The sequence below is a fragment of the Apus apus genome, chromosome 14, assembly GCF_020740795.1.
Source record: "Apus apus isolate bApuApu2 chromosome 14, bApuApu2.pri.cur, whole genome shotgun sequence".
NCBI lineage: Eukaryota > Metazoa > Chordata > Aves > Apodiformes > Apodidae > Apus > Apus apus.
Genome location: NC_067295.1, coordinates 17,136,808 through 17,157,770, shown reverse-complemented (window position 1 = coordinate 17,157,770; position 20,963 = coordinate 17,136,808). Strand labels below are relative to the sequence as shown.

General features: G+C 55.8%; 1 long non-coding RNA gene across 3 annotated transcripts; it reads right to left on the bottom strand.

Annotated features, from left to right (window-relative positions):
• Positions 1-305: 305 nt before the first annotated feature.
• On the bottom strand, positions 306-5,018 carry LOC127390530 (uncharacterized). 3 transcript variants are annotated; one of them, XR_007890879.1, is made up of 5 exons: positions 4,996-5,018; positions 4,483-4,562; positions 4,295-4,364; positions 3,705-4,217; positions 306-3,003 (listed from the first exon to the last, which is right to left on the bottom strand). It is a non-coding gene; the product is annotated as an uncharacterized LOC127390530 (long non-coding RNA). The 3 variants fall into 3 exon arrangements; XR_007890880.1 differs by lacking the exon at positions 4,996-5,018 and adding an exon at positions 4,664-4,700; XR_007890878.1 differs by lacking the exon at positions 4,996-5,018 and having other exon boundaries at positions 4,483-4,685.
• Positions 5,019-20,963: the final 15,945 nt, after the last annotated feature.

Below are 20,963 nucleotides of genomic sequence, written 5' to 3'. Positions count from 1 at the left end.
TCTTCACAGTCGTACTGGGTGACCTTAGATGTCTTGGCCAACCATGATGACTCTGTGATTCACTTCCCTCACTGTCACACTGTCCAACTTCAGCACTTTTACTGTTTTAACCGTTCTCAACATCCTCCAGCTCCCACAAGTCCTCTGCCACCCAGTGAACTCCCAACACCCCATTTGAGCTACAACCTTCCTTCGGTCAGTTTTACGCTTCAACAGCACACCCAGTAACAGGTTTGTGCTGCTAGTGTGAGAAACGTTTGTCGCGCCAATGAATAGGCACAAACGGATCCTTCAGCGAAGCACAGTTTATTTACACTCTGGCAAGAAGGGGTGACCTAAACAAGCAGGCGCACCTCATAGTAAGGTAACTGTTTATATTCCCTGTTCCCGACACAAGGTTCCCTCCCCTGTTTCCCCACTGCCTGGGTACTCCAGGGTTTACAATCTATCCGACGCTTCTAATTCCCATATACGTTTCCCGCCCCTGTTTACACATTCCATTCTAGGCATTTACTTTTTACCTTTTAAGGTTAAATTCTGACCTTTCTTGCCTCCTCGGCTGTCTTCCCAACCACACAAATGATTTATATCATCTGGTGCCATCCTGCCTCGAGGAGTAACATAGAAGTGACTTTGTTCTGTCTTTACCGCGGGCCTTATGTTCTTCTCCATGTTCAGATATCTCAGCTCCCCCAGATGCAGCACAATCAAGTCCCTCAGTTTCTTGGACCATAAACCACCTCAGTGTCCTTGGAATGCCCAGGTATCTCACTTCTCTCTGCAGTCACCATAAAGTTTCTTTTCATGACAGCAGAAAACAACCTATTATCTTCCTAACACTAGGGTGCGAAAACAACATTTCACTTCTAACACTAGGACCTGTCAGCAATACTGCTGTGCAGTTCTTCTCATTCCTACCAGCTCTGATGAGGATGGTGCTCTGTCTCCCCAGCACGCGGCTGGAGAGGCTGAGTCCAACTCCAGCCTCTCCCCTCACCCCCAGTGCGCGGCGGCAGCAGCAGCGGGAACTGTGCCCAGCCCAGGCACACGCTGAAGGGCTGTAAGGAGCTGCAAGGAGCTAACGAGCAATGCCAGCAAAGCAAAAGCCATCCCAGCTCTGTTGCCACGGAATCTTTTGTGCCACTGTTGGAGCTTTCAGTTCAATGATTTCTGTTGTCACTAACTTAGTAACAAAAGTTTTACAACTTCTTCATTAAATCATTCTCCTTTGGGTCACTGAATTATTGCTGCAGCAAGCTACTACCAAAAATATTGTTCTGAGTGTTTCCATCTTTTCCCCAGCGTCTCCATCATGTCTTGTTTCCTCCTGGCCTCAACCATGAGCTTGCTGGGCTCTTTTCCACACACATCACCAGCCTCCCCGTTGTCCCCTTCCCCTGCTCACAATGCAAGCGTTTGGAGGTTCCATCACAGCCGCGTCTTCTACCTTTTAGGACAGTCCCTTGTCCCCTGCCCCCCTTGTCCGCACCTGCCATGTCACAAGTCACTTCAGCTCTGGGGGAGACACCTCAAGTGCCACAAGCCACACTGCAAGTCCCTCAACTGTGGCAGTTGCCTTTGGCACTGAAGGGCCTCTCCCGTTACAGCAGCAAAAGAAAGATTACCCTGAATTTTCTACTTGAACTGCCCAGGGAAACAAACCACAACAGCAAAACCTTCCTGGATTTCCTTCGGGATAAATACAATCTACTTGTGAGCTAGGAATTCCAGGCTGCCATACTGCAAGTACAACAGCAGTTTTCTTCAACAAAAGCGAGGGCAGACCTGTCAGGTTAGGGTGACAAGCCCAAAGAAAGGAGATGATCTGCAGGAAGGGAGCTTGGAACCTCTCTTGTAAACAAGCTGCTACTTACACTTGGTGAAACCTGGTCCCAGCTTCCACCAGTCTGTCACCACCCTCCCTGGGGCAGGCACTGCTGGGTGGCTTTTCCATCTCCTGGGGACTCCTGGGGCCTAGCTCAGATGCTCCACAGCAGAGCCAAAAACCCCTTACCAAAAGGAGGGGGGAAAAAAAAAAAAGAAAAAAAAAGGATGGAAAAAAGCCTCAGGGGTGGGTCAAGCTGGTGTTCCCACCTGTGCTCAGTTTTCAAGCCCATTAGGCGAGTCAAAGATAAAATAAGCACATGGAAAGTGGAAAAAACAGCAGAAAAACACCACGTGTTTCAACTGGCTCCTGCTTTTGCAAAACAAGTTAATTCTGCGTAGGAAAAAAGCTCGGGCAACACCTGCCAAGGAACTGAAAACAGCGACAAAAACAGCCCTTGTCAGCACAGACAGAACCTGCTAAATAGACATTTCTGTCCACACACACCCACCCCCCGTGCATGAAGATAAAATAACCAATCAGCTAGATTGTGGCCGCGGGCGTTACGCCAAGCTGGGACCCTGCCCTTCTGGTGCACCTTTCCCACCACAACTCCAGCCGAGATGGAACAACCTAGTAACGTGGTACTCGCATCCACAGGGAAACATGACAACAAGCTGGATGCTCACCAGCACACAGATGTCCTGCTTCTGAAGGCCACACCAAGCTTCTTACCACCATCTCCTACCCAGACCGAGGAGCTTGGTTAGTTGTCAGGACCAACCACTGTGCTTTGCTGTTCAAAGCCGTGGGAAGGAGACCACATGAAGAGCTGCTCTACAGCTTTCCAGGGTGAAAAGCTAAAGTAGGTTCAGCTGTCAGGGGAGTCCCAGGGAAAGCAGGCATAGTTCATCCCTGGAGGACGGCACGTTGAGAGATGACTGGGAAGGCCGGGCATCCTTGCTCTGGCGTCGCTGTGGATCTCGCCCTGCTGCTGGGATGTCCAGGAGCGTGTGCTGTCGCAGTCCCTTGACGTGGTTTCATTGCCCCAGATGGTCAAGGTCTCTGTGTCACTGAGGTAGCCTGGCGGCCCAGGGTTGTGGGTGGGGTAAACAAGGAGGGGTTCTGCAGAAAACGCTTTCAAGTCTCTGGACTCAGAGCACTCCAGGTACTTTGCTCTAAACAAGAGAGAAGGACGATCAGTAACCACATGCCTGTTCAGCAGTGCCACTGCTTGCAACTTGAGACACCAGCCAGCACACCCAGCAAACAGGTCCCAGGAGGGGAGGTAGCTGCTGGGGTGGAGTCCGACTCTCTGCAGCCAGAATCACCAGCCTTACAGAATCACGGGATCGTTCTGGTTGGAAAAGCCCTTTAAGACCAACCATAGCCAAACTCTATCAAGTCCAGTGCTTAAACCACGCCGCTCAGTACCACATCTATACAGCTTTTAAACACCTCCAGCAATGGTGACTCAACCACCTCCCTGGGCAGCCTGTTCCAGTGTCTCGTTACCTTTTCAGTTAAGCAGTTTCTTCTCCTACCTAATCTAAACCTCCCCTGGCGCAACTCAAGACCATTACAACCACCCACAACCCATACAAACAAAGCCTCCATTCACAGAGACACCCAAGTGTCTCTGAACCACCTCACAAGCCCTGCACCTGCTAGGGACAATAACTGACCACCAGGAAGGGACAGTAACCCCTCTGCAGCTGTCACCTCTTTCCACCTGTGTCAGAAGCTCCGCTTTAGACAAACAAGAAACACAAAGAGTAGCCCTGTCCCCCAAAGTGAGACGCACCAACATCATCTGGCTGAAGATCATTCAGCAAGCCCCAGCTGATGTTAACCCAAGCAACAAAGGCATCCTACTTACACAGGGTGCTTGTTGTCCCCAGGGACCAGCAGGAGCCATCAGGTTCCACCAGGTTCATGACATTGGGAACTGCTTTCTCAGGCTCCTGCACCTGCATCCTTTTCCAGCCAATGGAGCTTAAAGGGGGAAAGGACCGCGGGAGCTGGAACCCTGCAAAGCGAATCTGCAGGGACTAGGACCACACAACCATTTGGGTCAAGTAGGGAAGGGCAAAAGGTCAATCCACAAAGGAAACCCTGACCGGGTTCATGGACTTCTATCCTGCACCACTCCCAGACATCAAAGTCTTAACCCAGTGGGTGGCACAGCTGTGAAAGGCTTCACAAGGGAGCTACGATGACATGGTCCAAGTCCCAGGACTGAGCTGTGTCAGTTCCTCTGTGTCAGGGGCTCTGGGGCCAAGGGCTCAGGGGCCAGGAGCTGTTTGGGGCCTTCAGGGCTGTGGTCCTCCACTTCAGGGGGATGATGCAAATGCTGGGTTTAGCTTCTTTGAGCCCCCACCACCGGCCAAGCCTGTAGATGAGAGACACGTGGGTCACTCTCTGCTGAGCTCCAGAGGAGAGGGCTGTGCTGGGAATGGGGGACAGTACCTGTGCTCCTGCCCGAGGCCCCCAGGAAGTCACCAACTGCTGAGAACTTGAGGCTGTTGACTAAGCCCACCTGGAGGGAAGAGAGCAGGGTGAGGGGCTCCTGCTGACTCCTCCTGCTGCCCAGGGAGGGGAGCCCCCACCAAAAGACCCCAGCCCAGCTCCCACATCCCCAACCTCCCCATCCTTACCAAGGGGATGTCCCAGAAGGGCTCCAGCTTTTGAAATCCCTCGCCACGTTTCCAGAGGTTCCCACTGCTGCTCTAGGAGCCTGGAGCAGAGAGAGGAGGCTGCCATGCACGCCGACCTCTGGAAGGGAGCAGGAACCCCCCCCAGCACCCCCAAACCAGCTCTCACGAGGCTGCCACAGACCTGCAGCCAAGAGGTCACAGCTGCCCAGGGGCGCGGTGCCCACAGCCGGCACCTCCAGCCCCCAGCACCGCAGGGGCACTCCCGTCCTCGGCGACCAGGCGCTGCCGCCGGCCCTTCTGCTGGAGCTGCGGAGGGAGCGGGAGGTTCCGGGGAGGCTGCGCCCGCCCTGGGGGGCGCACAGCGCCCGCCTCCCCCGGGGCTCCCCGCGCCCTCCTGCAGCCGGGCCGCGCCGAGACCCGCCGGCCGGGCCTCCTCCTCCTCTGCCGCCCGCTCCTCCGGGCGGACACGGGCCCTGAGGGCCGGGCTCGGCCCCGGCAGCGGGCGGCACTCACCTGCGGGCGGAGCTCCTCCCGCCGCTGCGGGGCCGAGAGCAGCCGCTGCTCCTGCGGCGCCTGCTCCAGCTCCTCCTCCGCCGTCCCCTCCCGCCGCCGCCCCAGCCACGGGCTGCGGGGACAGGCGTGAGCGCCGGCACCAGCCGCGGGCAGCAGCACCGCGCCCGGCACGGGCACCGCAGGCGCAGCCCTTCCCTCTCCGGCTCGGAGTCGCCAGACACGTTGGGCCGGCGACCCAAGGGCCGGGGCTTGCAGGACACCCCGGGACGATCGACGGGCCGGGCCCGGCGCTCCCCGCCAGAGCGACCCCCGCCGCGCAGCCCCTCCTCGCCCCCCTCCCTCCGGCCCGGCCCTCACTTGGGGGGCCCTCCGGGGGCTTCGCGTGAGCAGCGGGTCCCTGCCCCCTCACACCCAGCCTCGCTGGCAACGCGGCCGGCGTCCCCCGCTCAGCGAGAGGGCGTCAGGGTGACAGCGGGTGGGGGGCTGCTTCCCAGAGCAGCCAGCTCGTCCTGCCCCTCGGGGACCCTCCAGCAGGGCGGGGACTCTGGCTCTGGCCTGAGCCAGAGGGTGTCAGCTGAGGTGTCTTCTCTTGGGCTTGGGGAAAAGACACCCCAGCCGGCCCTGCAGAGCATCCTAGGGCTGGGGCTGCAGCTCTGCCTCTGCCTGAGCAGAGTCATCCCCGCGGGCCCAGCGCCACCTGCTCCTCCACGCCCTGGGCACTGGTAACCTGAAGGTGACCCTGGACTTCAGCCACACAGCTCGGAGGATGTGGAGCGTCTGCACTGCCAGGGAGGAGACCATGGCACTGGAGTCTTTCTGTGCCCCTTGAAGGACTGTGGTGACAAAGCAGCAGAGGTGAGGTGGCGTGATAGCCAGGACGGAGCCAGCGGGCAGGGGGCTGGGCTGCTGGTCAGGAATATCTCTCTCTAGAAACACCCCCCTCCCCATAGCCATGCTGGGAGCAGAGCCCCCCTGGCCCAGGCTGGGGGGCAGCTCCATGCCAGGCCCTTCCTCCTCCCGGTGTCCTCACTCACCCCCTTTGACATCCTCCAGCTCGTGCTCGTGCACCCGCCGTCCGATGAGCCCTGGGGGGACACAGTGTGTCAGGGACCCCGCTGCCCACCAGGGACCCTGCCACCCATTCCAGCCTCCTCGGGAGGGCTTACCCCAGGGTGCAGCATTGGGGAGGGGATGGGGGAGCCTCCTGCCGGGCCCACAGCCTGGGAGAGGGGGTGAAGGAGTGCCCGGGACACAGGAACCTCAGAAGAGGGAGGGACCCAGGGCTAGTGTCTCACCGATGACCCTGACAGCCTCACAGCGCAGGAGCTCCTGCGGGCTCTGCAGGTAGCGCTGGCTCTGGAGCAGGTGGTCCTTGGCCTTGCTCTTCTTCCTGGCCAGCTGTGGAGGGGAGAAGAGTTGCAGGTCTGGCACAGAGCTGTCCCCCAAGCTGGGTCATTCCCCCACCCAGGGCCACCCTTCTTCCCCCAGCAGGACATTCCCAGCTTCCCGCCACGTGGCATCAGTGTTCGGAGGGAGCAGAGGGCTCCTTGGGGTGCCATCAGAGTGGCAAGGTCCCCTTTGGGACCCTGGGGCTGAGGACAGCCTGGAGCAGAGCCTGCTCCAGGAGGGTGCTCACAGCCCAGGGGCACAGCCCTCTGTCTCCTGGCTGGGCATGGGGCAGGGCGGATCCGGGGGGTCGGGGTTGTGCTTACCAGGCACTCCCACAGCATCGGCGTCGGCGCATTCTGGGCCAGCTTCACCAGCTGCCCCCACTTCAGGAACTGCCCAGCGCTGCAGAGGGCTTCCTGGGAGGCCTGGGGAGCAGCAGAGATGTCAGCAGCACTGCTGGTGGCACAGGACCCTGTGTCCCCCGTCTCAGCAGGGCTCAAGAGTCTGTCCCGGCCTGTGCAGGGCAGACGCACAAGCTGGGGACTGATGCTGCCACCAGGTTCAGCACCCTGGGGAAGATAAGAGCGACCACCCTCTCTGGCTGGACTCCTGTTGGGGCTTCAGTGTTTTGGCCTTGGTGGTCCCAGGGTCCCAGGTGCAGGGTCAGCTGGGGGGGAAAGGGACCCACTTCCCCATCCATCTGGGCAGCAGGAGGAGCAGGGCAGCAGTGGGCGGGGGGGGCTCTGACTGGTCCCAGGGACTCGGCAAGCTGTACCACCTTGTGACACACATTTGAAGGGGTTGGTGTCAGCAGTGCCCTGCCTAGGGGACCTCTCAGGCTGGGAATCCCACCTTGGCCACGGTCTTGTCCTGGTCGTGCAGGTGAAAGGCCAGGGGCAGCAGGCTGTTCCACACCACCTTCTTCATTTTCTTCCTTTCACCTCGCAGCAGCCACATCAGGTTTTCAAAGAGTCGGATGGAGAGCTGCCGCACCGCGTCCGAGTCCTGAGGGAAGAGAGGAGCTCAGCTCCAGCCCCGTGGTGAGCAGGGGCTGACATGGAGGTGGGCGTCTCCAAGATGGCCTCAGCCAGCCCTGCTCCAAAAGGGAGGGAGCTGCAGCGTGCTGGGATCCCCGGGGCTGGGGTCCAGAGAGGGAGGCCCTGCAGAGGCCCGTCGGTTGCTGCCAGGGCAGGGTGCTGATCGGTGGGGCTCAGCAGCCCTGCAGCCCCCCTGCCACCACTGTCCCCCTGCAGCAGGGAGATTGAGTGGGGAGGGGGCGTTCATGGGGGTCTTTAGGACACAGCACGCAGCCCCCGAGGGCAGCGATGGAGTATGATGGCTGTGGGGCAAAGCAGCAGGGAGAGGCAAGTGGGTGATCCCGGTGTGGGGATCACAGGGTTCTCCCCCAGCCTCACGTCGTCAAAGAAGTTCCAGAGCTTCTCAGCAACGGCCAGGGCGGTGAGGCTGCTCTCCTGCTCCTGCAGCAGCGGCAGCGCGGCGCTGAGCACGGGCAGGGCCGCGGCGCTGATGTCCCTGTCAGCGTCCTGCAGCAGCTCCACGACGCTCGGCAGCAGCAGGAGGGTTTTCTGTGCCTGGGGGAGACACGGCGCTGCCTTGGTGCAAAGCAGCGACCCCCGGCAGGGGTGACAAGCCCCTCTGCCAACACCGGCCTCGGGGGGGACAGGGCAAGGTCCCGGCAGCCAGGGCTGCCCGGCACGGCCTCGGAAAGAGCAGGGCACGGGGGGGAGGACAGGACAGACAGCACTGGCTCCTTGCAGCCCCTCGACTGCCCCCGTCCCCACCAGATCCCTGGGCAGGCTGGTGGGCCACCGGTGCTGCCTGGAAAGCTGCCCCACCTGCCAGCAGCCCCCACTGCGGCTGCTGCGTTTCACCCCAGGGCTCAGCACCCCAGGGCTCAGCACCCCACGGCCTGGCTCTGCAGAGCCCTTACTCCGGGCTGGTGGCTCTGGGGTGGCAGCAGGAGCCTGTTCCTCTTGGCCCTGCTGCCTCCCTCCTGGCACGGCACAGCCGTGGGGCAGGGCCCAGGGGGGCAGGAGAGCCGGCAGCAGCCGGCACAGGAACAGCCTGGGCCCTCCGTTACCCACCACCTGCTGCTCCACCCTGGGCTGCTGTCCCAGCTGTCCCAGCCCTCCCCTGCTCACCATGTCAGGCCTCTTGGTGAGCTTGAGGACACCCCTGAGCACCAGGCTCGGCATTCCCAGGCACTGGCTCTGCAGATAGATGGGGAAGATCCCCAGGGCAAGGTCCAGCTCGTCGCTGAGGTCAGGGCAGTCCAGCATCTGAAACACAGGCAGCGGGGGCTGGCTCCAGCCATCGGCTCAGGGAAAGGATGCCTGGGGAGAGCAAGTCCAGACGGAGGCAGCAGGGCTTGTGGAGAGCCCCCGTGTCCCACAGCACAGGGGTTGCTGGCCTGCTCCTCCACAGTACCAATCAGAGCCCCCCCCCCGCTGCCTCAGCTCCCCCCACAGCGCTGGGCGCAGGAGAGCTGAGCGTCGCAGGGGCTTGGAGCAGTGCCACCAGGCTCACCTCCACCAGGAAGACCATGGCCACCATCTCCCAGGTGGGGTCCTCCACACTGAGGAGCTCTGCCAGAGAGCGGAAGATGGTGGTGCACAAAACTCCAGAGCTTTTCGTGATCTCCCTGGCAGAGGGGAAGGAGGCAGCATCAGGCCTGAGCTGGGTGGTCTTTGGGGTTTGCACCAGTCTGGACATCACCAGTCTGCAGCACTTTGTCTGAGTGCCACCAGCACCGAGGCAGTGTGGGGTGTCCAGTCCCTTAGGTGTGGGGAGAAGGGGCTCTCACCTGGCGATGATCTGCACTCCCCTGAGGTGTGTCTGGGTGCTGAGGAGGGCGTCCCAGCCCCCCTGCTCCTCGATGGCCAGCACTAGACTCTCACCACCCATTTTGCAGAGCAACAGTCTCATGGACTGCACTGCAGACCTGCACGAGGAGAAGGGCTCAGCTCCCATTGGGACTTCTGGCTTGGCTCCGGGGAACTGGCAGGGGTGAGAGGACAGGGAGGGAGCACCTGATGGGAGTGAGCTGATCCTTTTGTTGCTCCATCCAGAAGATTTGCACCTGACGCAGCGTCAGCTCTGCGGTGAAGGACACTTGAAAAAGCAGCCCCAGGAAAAGCTTGCGGAAAACCTCCTGCAGCTCCAGCTCGTGGATGGCCTGCAGAGCATCTTCCTGCAGGAGGATCTCCCTTATCACCATGGTTGCCTGCAGAGGACACCCAGTCACTCAGACATCCCTGTGCCCCAGGGGGGGTCAAGGCTTGGGGTGGGACAGGAAGAGGAGTGGGAGCCCAGAACAGCTGAGAGCAGCCCAGGCCATCAGCGAGGCCTCATCAAGCAACTCACAGCCAGGGAGAGGATGCGCGGGTCGGCCCTGGTGGAGGTGGAGGTCTTAGGCAGCGACGGGTTTCGAAGCTTGCTGAGCAGCTCCTGCAGCACCTTCTCTGCCGTCTGGGGCTCGCAGAGCATCGCCCTCCACATGGTCAAGGAGACGCTGTGGGGAGCCAGGGGCTCTGTCAGAGGGGACATCCAAGAGGATGGCCAGGCTGAAGTCCCTCAGGAGGGTCTTGGGTCGCCTTTCCATGTGAGAGGAGCCCCCAAGACTGGTGGGCCCTGCACCTGGTGCACGTCGGGGAGCACTGCAGCAGGCCGGTCACCACCTCGCTGAGGTATCTGCCTGTCATCTTCTTCAGGGTGCTTTCCAGGCAGCTGAGGGCTACCACTGACTTGATGGAGAGCCAGTTCCCATAGATGACACGCACGATGTTCAGCACCTGGAGGGGAGACATGGGTGGGAGTGGAAATGTCAGCAGGGCAAGCACCACCATTTCCCCCGCTCCCGCTGGGAGCTGCTCCCATTCCCATTGCGGTTTGCTGGCTGGAGATGGCATCAGTGCTGCCCAGGCACGGAGCCAGAGGAGAAACGGTCCCCCAGTGGGCTGGAGCATCAGCTGTGCCACCCACAGGCTACTCACCTGCTCCTGCTGGAAGACAGTTTGCTCCACGAGCGTGTCCACCATGTAAGTAGCCATGTCGATGGTGTAGGGGCTTGGGTCTTTCATCTTCTGGATGGCCATGAGCATGATGTTTACCCTGTCAGAATGCTTCAGGTATTTCATTAGTATCTGTGGGATGAAGGAGAAAGATTTGTCACCTACAGAGGAGCTCGCTGGGCCCTTTGCCTGGCCCCTGCTCAGAAGCAGCACGAGTCCCCGTCATCCCCACCATCAGTTGTCCCCTCCCTCACGCTGAACCCCCTGCCCAGCAGCCAAAGGCCCTTCTTACCGAGAAGAGTTTGCAGGCGTGTTCGACTTGCAGGCTGAGCCTGGGCTGCAACATTTCCCATGGAGGCGGGAGCTGCAACACCTCTGTGTCATGCAGCCAGGAACACCTGCCTGGGGAGGAGCAAAGCCGGGGCCTTCAGAGGGAGAGTGCAAAGATAGAGAAGGGGTCTGAGAGCCCCGGGCAGAAGAGGGGCTGGCAAAGGAAGGGGGCAGCCAGACAGGGGACGAGCAGATACCCAGGGAGGGCCCAGGGCTGTTGCCAGCAGGGGTGAGGGGAAATTAATGGCCTTTCAGCCTGCAGGCAGGCAGCTTGGGTCGGGCTTTCTCTCACCAAGGAGAGTGGTCCCTGGCTGCCCATTTCTGGGGGCACCCAGCCCCACATGTCTTCTCTTACTTCTCTGCTGCAGGATGAAGGTGTAGAGCTGGTGGAGAGCTGCTGCAGCCTCTTGGCGGGTCACCATGTCATTGTAGCTGCAGCAGAAGGTGAGGTGCCCCACCAGCAGCCCCAGCATGTCAAACTGCTGTGTCTCAGAGCACTTGTGCCTGATGGTGATGGCTCGTGCAAAGCAGGGGCACAGCTGGGGGAAGAGAGGCAGGGTGGGCAGAGGGTGAGCCTGGGCACACGGGGAGCCATGGCTGCTCCCAGAGCAGCAGCCCAGGGCAGGGCCGGGCTGCTGGACCCAGGGTCCTGCCTGTGCAGTCCTGGGAGAGGACAAGACAGGGCAAAGACCCCTGCTCCCAGGCTCCTGCTGACTAGGTGCCCGGCTTCCCTGGGAGGTGCTGGGGCTCAGGGGCCCTGGGGGTGCCCAGGCCAGGAGCTCCATACCTGCAGCCCAGGGTAGGTGATGATGAAGCTGGCCAGCTGGGCAATCCGTGCCATGGCCCTCTCCTGCACCTCTTCTGGCTGGGAAGCGGTGAATGGCAGCAGGAGCTGGGAGGAGAAAAGCTGCTGGTGTGGCACGGGGGTGGCAGGGCACGGCAGGGCAGGGCCAGGCTCGCTCCAGGCCAGCGCCTGGGATGGGGCATGTGTCCCTCTTGCCCCCTCGCAGCCACCTGCTGCGGCCAGGCAGGTCACTGCATCCTGCTCCTGCTGCTGCCCCTGTTGCCTTCCACTCACTCCTCACCCCAAAATGTCCCAGTGCCCCCCACCCAAGGCTTTAGGGTGGCCACCTCCCTGGGGTGGAACCTCTTGGATATGCCCCATGGTGAAGCCAGCAGAGGAAGGCCCCAGGACTGGGCTCCCCTTGCCTGACAGGCAGGTCCACCTGGGAGGGGTGTTGGGCAGGACGGGTGGAGGGCAAGGCTGCAGGGGTGGGTGTGGGGGCTGGGGCAGTCAGCAGGCAGGGGGAATGTGGCAGGGGAAGGAGGGACGTTCTCCACCCCCTCCTTGCACCAGGAGTCGGGGGGGCGGGGGGCACTGCTCAAGTCAGGGCTCACTGCCTGTGGGGACCCTGTGCCCAGGACAGACCTGCAAGATGGTCTGCAGATTCAGGACGCCAAAGTCACCAGCGCTGCGTACCAGCTCCTGCAGCATGTTGTCCATGGTGGCCAGGGCCTGCAACGGGGAGAGAGGCTTGGGGGCAGCCCTGGAAGCCCGGAGGAGAACAACCGTGACCCTGCAGTGCCCAGGAAGGGGACTTGGGCCTCGGGAGCTCTGTGAGGTTCCCCCCATCATGGTTTAACGCTGGGCTGGCAATGAACAAATGACAGATGCTCTCTATTAAGCCCTCTCCCCTCCCAGAAAGGGAAGGAGGTGGACAACCCCACGACATACCTTGGAGTACAGGGAAGCCTCAGGGCCCTCCTTGCTCTCCAGCCGAGGCACGCAAAAGAGGCTGGAGAAGCAGGCATGAAGGAGGCTGCTCAGTCTCTCCCTCAGAAGCAGCCCCACTCTGCTGCAGGGACAGAAAGGTGCTCTTGGGACCCAGAAAGGAGGAGGCAGAGCCCAGGGCTCGAGGTCTGGACTAACTCCACACCATGGGTGACATCTCAACCCCCTGACACTGACAGTTGCCTCTGGAGGGAAAAGCTGGGGGCAGCCCCTGCCCTGCTGTCTGCCTCCCCCTTGGATCGAGGACTAGGGAAGCCCCCACCTGGGACCTGTGCTGTTGCGGCCACCAGTCACCAGGGAGGCCAAACTGGGGTCTGGGGCAGGTACCTCATGGAGGTGATGGCCAGCATGGCTTGCTGCTGCACCGTGGTGTCCAGGGGGTCAGTGGGCTCATCTTCCAGCAGCCCCTGGGGAGCACAGCGGGGTGTGACGGGGCAGGAACAGGGCAGTCTCTCTCGCTCAGCAAGAAGAGCCTGTGGGGCTAGCAGAGCCCAGGTGCCCCCACCCTGGCACCCCCTCCCCACTCAGCACCCAGAGGTCCCAAGCTCCGTGGCAGGAGGGGCTGTGCCCATCACAGAGCCACAGGCTGGCCGAGGGACCTGCAGACCTTCTCGATTCAAAGTCCTGGCTCCAGCCGAGCCACCCAGGTGCCTCTGGAGCATCTCCGAGAACAGAGACCGGAGGCAGTGTTCATCGGCAGCCAGCCCCGGCCTGGCCAAGCCCTCTCCTGCCCCCAGGGCTGTGCTGCTGTCCCCAGCACTGCCTCAGCCTGCCTGCTCACCCCCTCACCTCGATGGTCTCCAGCACCTCCTCCTGGCAGAAGTAAAGCAAGTCCCACTCATTGGAGTGCTTGCTGGTGGTGGAGCAGATGGTGCAGAGGGCATCCAAAAACCTCAGCCCCTGGTCCTTTCGCTGCCAGCCGGACAGGAGACAGATGGACAGACAGTGTCAAGGGAGAGAGACAGCCGGGGGAGCCCAGCACAGCCCCCAGCATCAGCCCCTTCTGAGCATGGGCATAAAGAGTAGCCAGAAGACACAGGCCCAGCTTTGTACAAGTGGCCATGGTACCTCTGGTCGGTTCCTGAGGAAGGCTTGGATGATGCTCAGGGTGTCTTCCTCCCGAGGCAGAGCCAAGGGAGAGCAGCACAGATCTGGCCGAGGGAGCTCGGGCAAGTCTAGAGGGCAAGGCAGGGGGGGGACCATGAGCCCTGTGCCCAGCTCCCCGGGATGTCCCCAGCCCTGGCTCCAGGCTGGAACACTGCTGTCACCTGTGCACCCCAGGGGGGAGGGCACAAGGCTGGAGGGCAGCACGGGGAGGGGACCCCGCTGTGCCCGGGTGAGGGATGCGCTGGCACCAGGGGCAGGGAGGGTCCCTGCCCTGGCTGCTGTGACGGGGCTGGGTCCCCAGCCGCTGTGCCCTGGGAGCCCCGATGCCAGCCTGGCTGGGGGGGTGAGCCTGGGACAGGGCAGGGTGGGCCCACACTCTCACCCGGCCGCAGGGACTGGACCTCGGTCTTCTCGCAGGGCCCTGGCCCAGAGCTGGGAGCCGGGGAATCGCCGGTCTCCACCCAGGCCTCCTTGGGCGGGCGGGGGGGTCGATCGTCCACCATGCTGCAGGAGGGAGGAAAGGCATGAGGGGCATCCCTCGCCCCCCGGGCGGCCCTGCCAGGGGGTGAGGCAGGCGTGGTCACATTGAAGGGGCTCTTTGCTCCCAGCCTGTCCCAACACCGTCTTGCTAGCCACTGTGGGGGCCAGGCTGGGTGACAGAAGGTGCCCCAATGTCACCCCCAAAGTCCCAGGTTGTCCCCTCCCCGGGACCCCTCCAGCTGACCCGGAGACCCACGGAGCCCTCCTTGCCCCGGGAGGACGGGACTGGCTCCCTCTTCCTCCTCCTCCCGCTCTAGGGCTCGGGCTCCTCTGTCCCGGGAGCAGCCCCCGTGCCGCGGGGACCCCTCTGTCCCCTGTCCCCTCGCTGCCGGCTGCTGCTGCTGCCCCCGGCTGTGGCCGGACACGCCGGAGCGCGGCCCCCGCACCTCAGCGCTCCGAGGCTCTTTCTTCTGAACACAGGATTCCGGGACAAGCCGCGGGATCCCCTCACTCTCTCGTTTCGATGCACCGGCACAGCGAGCAGCCTGCCGTGCGCTCAGCCGCGGCCACCGGACCGATACGGTTGTTACGACGCGCGGCCGCGTTCCAACGGCTGGGGAATTGACTATAGATGGGCTATTAAAATGGAATAGTGAGGATAATAAACATTTAGAAGAATTAAAAATGGATTTAGCAAATGCTCCTGTACTAAGTTTACCAGACATCCGGAAACCATTTTACCTTTTTGTAAACACAGAGAATGGCACAGCTTATGGAGTATTAACACAAGAACGGGCAGGACAGAAGAAACCCGTGGGGTATTATTCAAAATTATTAGATCCTGTGAGTCGAGGATGGCCCACCTGTTTACAGGCAATAGTAGCCACAGCCCTATTAGTGGAAGAGGCTGGGAAAGTAACCTTTGGGGGAGAATTAAAGGTGTATACCCCTCATAATATCAGGAGCATCTTACAACAAAAGGCAGATAAGTGGCTAACTGACAGCTGATTATTGAAATATGAAGGAATATTAATTCGTTCACCTAAATTAGAATTGGAAACAACAAATTTACAGAATCCAGCACAGTCCTTGTATGGAGAACCAGCTCAGGAGTTAGTACATAATTGTATTCAAGTGATAGAATCCCAGACCAAAGTTAGAGAGGACTTAGAGGAGGAAGAAATACAAGAAGGAGAGAAGTTATATATAGATGGCTCATCCCGAGTAGTAAATGGGCAACGTAAATCAGGATATGCCATAATAGATGGGAAGACCTTTCAAGTTAGGGAGTCAGGGCCCTTAGAGAAAACCTGGTCAGCCCAAGCCTGTGAACTGTATGCCCTATTGAGGGCTCTACAAGTGCTAAAGGATAAGACAGGAACAATTTATACAGACTCTAAATATGCCTTTGGAGTGGTTCATACTTTTGGAAAAATCTGGGAGGAAAGGGGATTAATCAATACCCAAGGGAAAGGACTGGTCCACGAAACATTAATTAAAGAAACCTTGAAGGCATTACGAGGGCCACGCAGGATAGCTGTGGTATATGTAAAAGGACACCAAAAAGGCCTTAAACCCACTATACGAGGAAACAACCTAGCTGATGAGGAAGCCAAAAGAGCAGCATTATTGGTATTAGAGCAATTGGATAATGAGGAAGAATCATTCCATGTAGTTAAAAGTTTTACAGATAAAGAAAAGGAAAAATTACAGCAAGTAGGAGCAAAGGAACAGAGTGGCAAGTGGATGTTGCCGGATGGCAGAGAGGTCCTTCCGAAGGGATTGGCCCAGAAAATAATGGGGAAATTACATCAGCAGACTCACTGGGGAACTCAAGCTCTAGTGGATCAATTTGAAACTAAATATGTCTGTGTAGGGGCTTATGGAATGGCTAAAAAGGTTTTGGAGGGATGTTTAACCTGCCAAAGAGTGAATAAGAGACAACTAAGAGAGAAAATTCAAGGTGGCAGGGAAATAGCCAAGAGACCATTTGAAAAGATCCAGACAGACTTTACTGAATTGCCTAAGGTGGGGAGGTATCGTTACTTATTGGTGCTAGTGGACCATCTTACCTATTTTGTAGAAGCCTTTCCTGTAGCCAGAGCCACAGCCAAAACGGTAATTAGAATCTTATTAGAAGAAATCGTTCCCAGATATGGAGCTATAGCTGTAGTTGATTCAGATAGGGGCCCGCACTTTACTTCAAAAATCATTAAGGAGACAACAGAGCTTTTTGGGACCAAATGGGAATATCATACTCCGTGGCATCCACAGAGCTCAGGAAAGGTAGAAAGAATGACTGGAGAAATAAAGAAACATATAACTAAACTAATGATAGAAACAAAAATGAATTGGGTAAAATGTCTACCACTAGCTCTATTATATATTAGAACCCAACCTCGTGCTGATACAGGAATCTCCCCTTTTGAGATGATGTATGAGATGCCCTATGATTTTGGGGTTCAATAGAACATCCTAAAATTGAAGACAAAATCTTACAGGATTCTATAGTTGGACTGATGAGATGAAGGCAGGAGTTGAGAAAGAAGGGGCTGGTGGTCCAGAGACCTCCTTTAGACATTTCAATACATATGATTCAACCTGGAGATCAAGTGCTAGTAAAAACCTGGAAAGAATCATCTCTGACACCCTGCTTGGAAGGACCCTTTGTTGTTTTACTTACAACAGATACAGCCATTCGAACAGCTGAGAGAGGATGGACTCATGCAAGGAGAGTTAAAGGACCCATTCGACCGCCTGAGTGGACGGTGACTCAGGGATCAGATCCTATGAGACTAAAAATCACTCGAAAGAAATAATAAATCCCATGCAGACTCAGGACGAGTGGGAAGCTCGATGGCAGTCCCGGTGGACTAAGCTGTTGAGACCATTAATTGAGGAACTTTTTGGATCAATCTCGGTTGCTGAGGCAGTCTTCCTGCCTCAGGAGCTATTAGCGTCAGGAGGAAGACATCTTCTACGCTCAGCACTAATAGACTTAGCTTTGAGGACTGCTTGTCATTGTGGGGACAGAAACTGTGAATTTTGGGTAAAGATTCTATGTGGGCATTGTAAAAGGATTCTATGGGTAAATAGGGTGGCCTTAAAATGTTTATACCTCTGCCAACAGTGTTATCAGGGATTTAGAAATGACACTTTCCTTCAGTCCTGGCAAAGAATATTAAACAGACAGTGGACAAGATCTGATGGTCAACCAGATGAGAACCATGGAGGACAGGGGCAATAGAGAGCACTTTGAATTAGTTCCTTTACAATACTTTCTAATCAATCTGATTCAACATGTTAGGGGAATAAAATTCACAAGGATTATTAAGCAGTTTTGTGGAAAGCAAGTTGTATTTGCAAACTTTCAGGAAGTCACTGAGGAATAGTGGGATAGAGAAATTGGGAGAGACCTGAGAGATAAGAAAACAAGATAAATTAAAGACCTCTTAAAGCCACCATAGGGAATTGAGCAGAAATAGAAGTCATAATAGAAAAGGCTCCAGGAACTCCACTGCTGCCGAGAAGAAAATACACCTCGTTGCTCCCTGCAAAGGAGTAGACGAAGGAGGCAGAGGGGTAAAAGTGTGGAGACTAAAATGCTGAGCCTGATGAAAGGAGATGTGCTCATTCCCATGGGGATAAGAGGTAGAACGAAATTTGGATGTGAAACAGGAATTTGGCTTATTATGATTTGGATAATTGGCGACAGGGAGAGAGTCCTCATAAACCTTATTAATGGACCCTTGTAAGGTGGAGGGACTCTCAAGTAATTAGACGTAATCTCACTGCAGGCTCTCCCAGCTTTGTTGTCTCACTCTGTGATTTAGCACCTGTAAAACCATGTCTAAATCAGAAACCTTATTATCTATGTCCAGCTTCTTATCCAGGGAAAGGGTATTGTAATAGTCCTAATCAATATTATTGTGCATATTGGGAGTGTGTCACTATTGCTTCCTCCTGGACTCCTCCACATAGAGACAGGTTTTTAAAAACTGAATGGGGACCAAGAGGCTGCAATCCGCCCCGACATGATTCCCTTGGAGGAAATGTGGGGAGCAACAATTGTCACCAACTAATTCTTAGTGTCATGCAGCCAGAAGATCAGGGATGGCTGTTAGGAAAAACTTGGGGAATTAGATATTGGGAACCAGGGACAGATAGAGGAGGCTTAATCTCTATTCAAAAGAAGGAAATTATAGATCAGTCATCTATAGGTCTTAATAAACTCTTAGAAGAAGGTAAAAAGAGGGAACGAAAGACTACACCAACTGCTTTAGGTTCTACAAAAACCTCTATAAGGGTTACCACTGCAAAAGGTGATATCGATCCATTGTGGAAATTAATTCAAGTAGCATATCAGGCCCTCAATCACACAAACCCCAACGCTACCTTTTCTTCTTGGCTATGCTATGATATAAGGCCTCCCTTTTACGAAGTAATAGGACTAAATAGCACTTTAATTAATGAGGATAACCCCTCACAGTGTAAGTGGGGAGAAAGAAAAACAGGCCTTACTCTACAGCAGGTAAAGGGAAAAGGAACTTGTTTGGGAAATGTACCCCCTTCAAAGATAGGACTTTGTGGTCTCTGGGATAAAGGGATAAGTAAGACTAACAGTAAATGGGCAATACCAGAGCAAGAAGGATGGTGGATCTGCTCAAAAACAGGCTTAACCCCATGCTTATCATTAGTAATTTTTAATGAGCACAAAGAATATTGCATTCAGGTAACAATTGTCCCACGCATATTATACCATCAGGAAGATAGCATGTACACATATTGGAATAACGAAAACTATAGAAGACAGAAAAGATAACCTATAACAGCTATAACTCTGGCCACCCTAATTGGTTTAGCAGGGGCAGCAACTGGAATTACTTCTATAGTACAACAAAACCAGGGACTGACCTCGCTGCGTGCAGCTGTAGATGAGGATTTTGCTGAATGTGGGAACTCGGTGCAATCCAAGACCGTGCTAATGCTTTTGTCGGTGTGCAACACACCACAGAGTAGGGGCAGCTGGGGTATTTATACAAGCCAGGGGGGACTGTGACATCATGCAGTGCCATGACATCACAATTACCAGGTGACTGTGTGTCATGTCCCACAAGGTGGGTACAGCACTGTCATGTGCCATGGCTCCTCAAGGCTGGGGACCCCAATAAATATAAATATCATGTCCCACAAAGGTGGGCATGGCTCTCCAGAGCAGGGGGCCCAAACTAAAGAAAGTTAGTTTATTGCATTTATTGACATTTTTTCCTTCTTGTGATTCACGTGAGCAAGTGTGGATTTCTTAATCCCAGAGGTCACTATGGAATTTGAGGGATCAATGCAGCAGGAGTTGCTAAAAGCTGCTAATTAGAGCTGTAAATAATGGGTAAGGATACATGAGGAATCCTCTTCTCATGTGGGATTCAAATCCAGTATTTCAGCTACAGTTTCTGTCAGTGTTAGGTCCAGCATTAGGCTCCTTGGATTTTGTGTGAAAGTAGAAAAAAATGTTCTCATTAGAATTAGCAGTAAAGCATTTTATGTGCACCTGCATGGCAGCTTGAAGGAAACTGGCTGATCAGACTCCCTTCTGCCTGCTGTAGCAACATCTGCTGTTGGAGGAAATGAAAATTCAGGGATCATAGGTTAGAGCTGTGCCATGGAGAGGGGCTTTGGAAAGCAAGGTTTGCACTTTGGGGGAAATAAGATTTGTAACAGGAGGAGGGCCTGAATGGAAGTTCATGGAGATAAATTCTGGGTACTTTGACATCATAAGGGAGGTAGCCTGTTTCCCAAGCAGGTCCCAGGCCAGGCCTTGCACAAAGTATTAAGGGAAAGAAGGCACTTAACTCCAGCTCAAAAAACCTGGTAGCAGGAGGGCTGCACACTTTGAGATATAAGCAAAACCTTGAAGAGCTGCATCTCTAGCAAGGTGCAGTACCTGGATTTGAGTATAATTCTGGGAGGAGGAGATGGTGATTCTTAACTGAATAGTAGACAGTTCACTGACAAATTCGATTAGGAGACAAAAACATGCTGCAGGACAGAGGGAAATAAATGAGGTTGTATACTTCGTAAGTTTTGGCTGAAGTGCTTCCACTGTAGCAAGAGGAAACTGAACTGATAGAAATGCATTACTAAAATGTGTCATTCGTATTTTCATACATTACTTCCGTCTTCTCAACATCCCCAAAAATGCCAGCATTGGCAAAATTTAAAAGATTATTAAATATTCACACAATATCTGGACTTCAGAATATCCACCTGATATACACTAGTAAATTCAGTTGAGACAACCATCCAAGTTTAATGAAGGCAGCATTTGTGTGATGTTTGGGACAGTTTGCTAAAAGTCACCTTGGGAATCAATAAGGGTACCTCCCCTTTTAGTTCCAAGAAACCTGAGGATTTGCACTGAACTTGCTTGTGATGCTCGAAGCAAGACTGCAGCGTTAACAGGGTTGGAGGTGCAGAACTCCATAAAGATTGGAATGGCAAAACAAAACAAAACAACACAACAAAAAAACCACGTTTATTTCTGCTCTTGTGGAAAAGATGGTGGTAATTGTGCTGTACTCTAACAATTTGACTTGGGGAGGGCTTGTTACCAGGCCAGGGTTGGGAGCACTACTGTGATTCAGCCACAGTGCACCAGGTAGGAGACTGTAACCAGCACTGAGTAGCAATCAAGCCCCAAGCGCCTCATCCTCAGCAATGAAAACTAATCTTAATAATGTCTACTCCAGAAATGCTGCCTTTTGAATGTATGTAGTTAATTTATTTCAGTGAGGAAAAAATCCCCATTGTAATCATTCCTAATGATGGTTCAGATACACAAT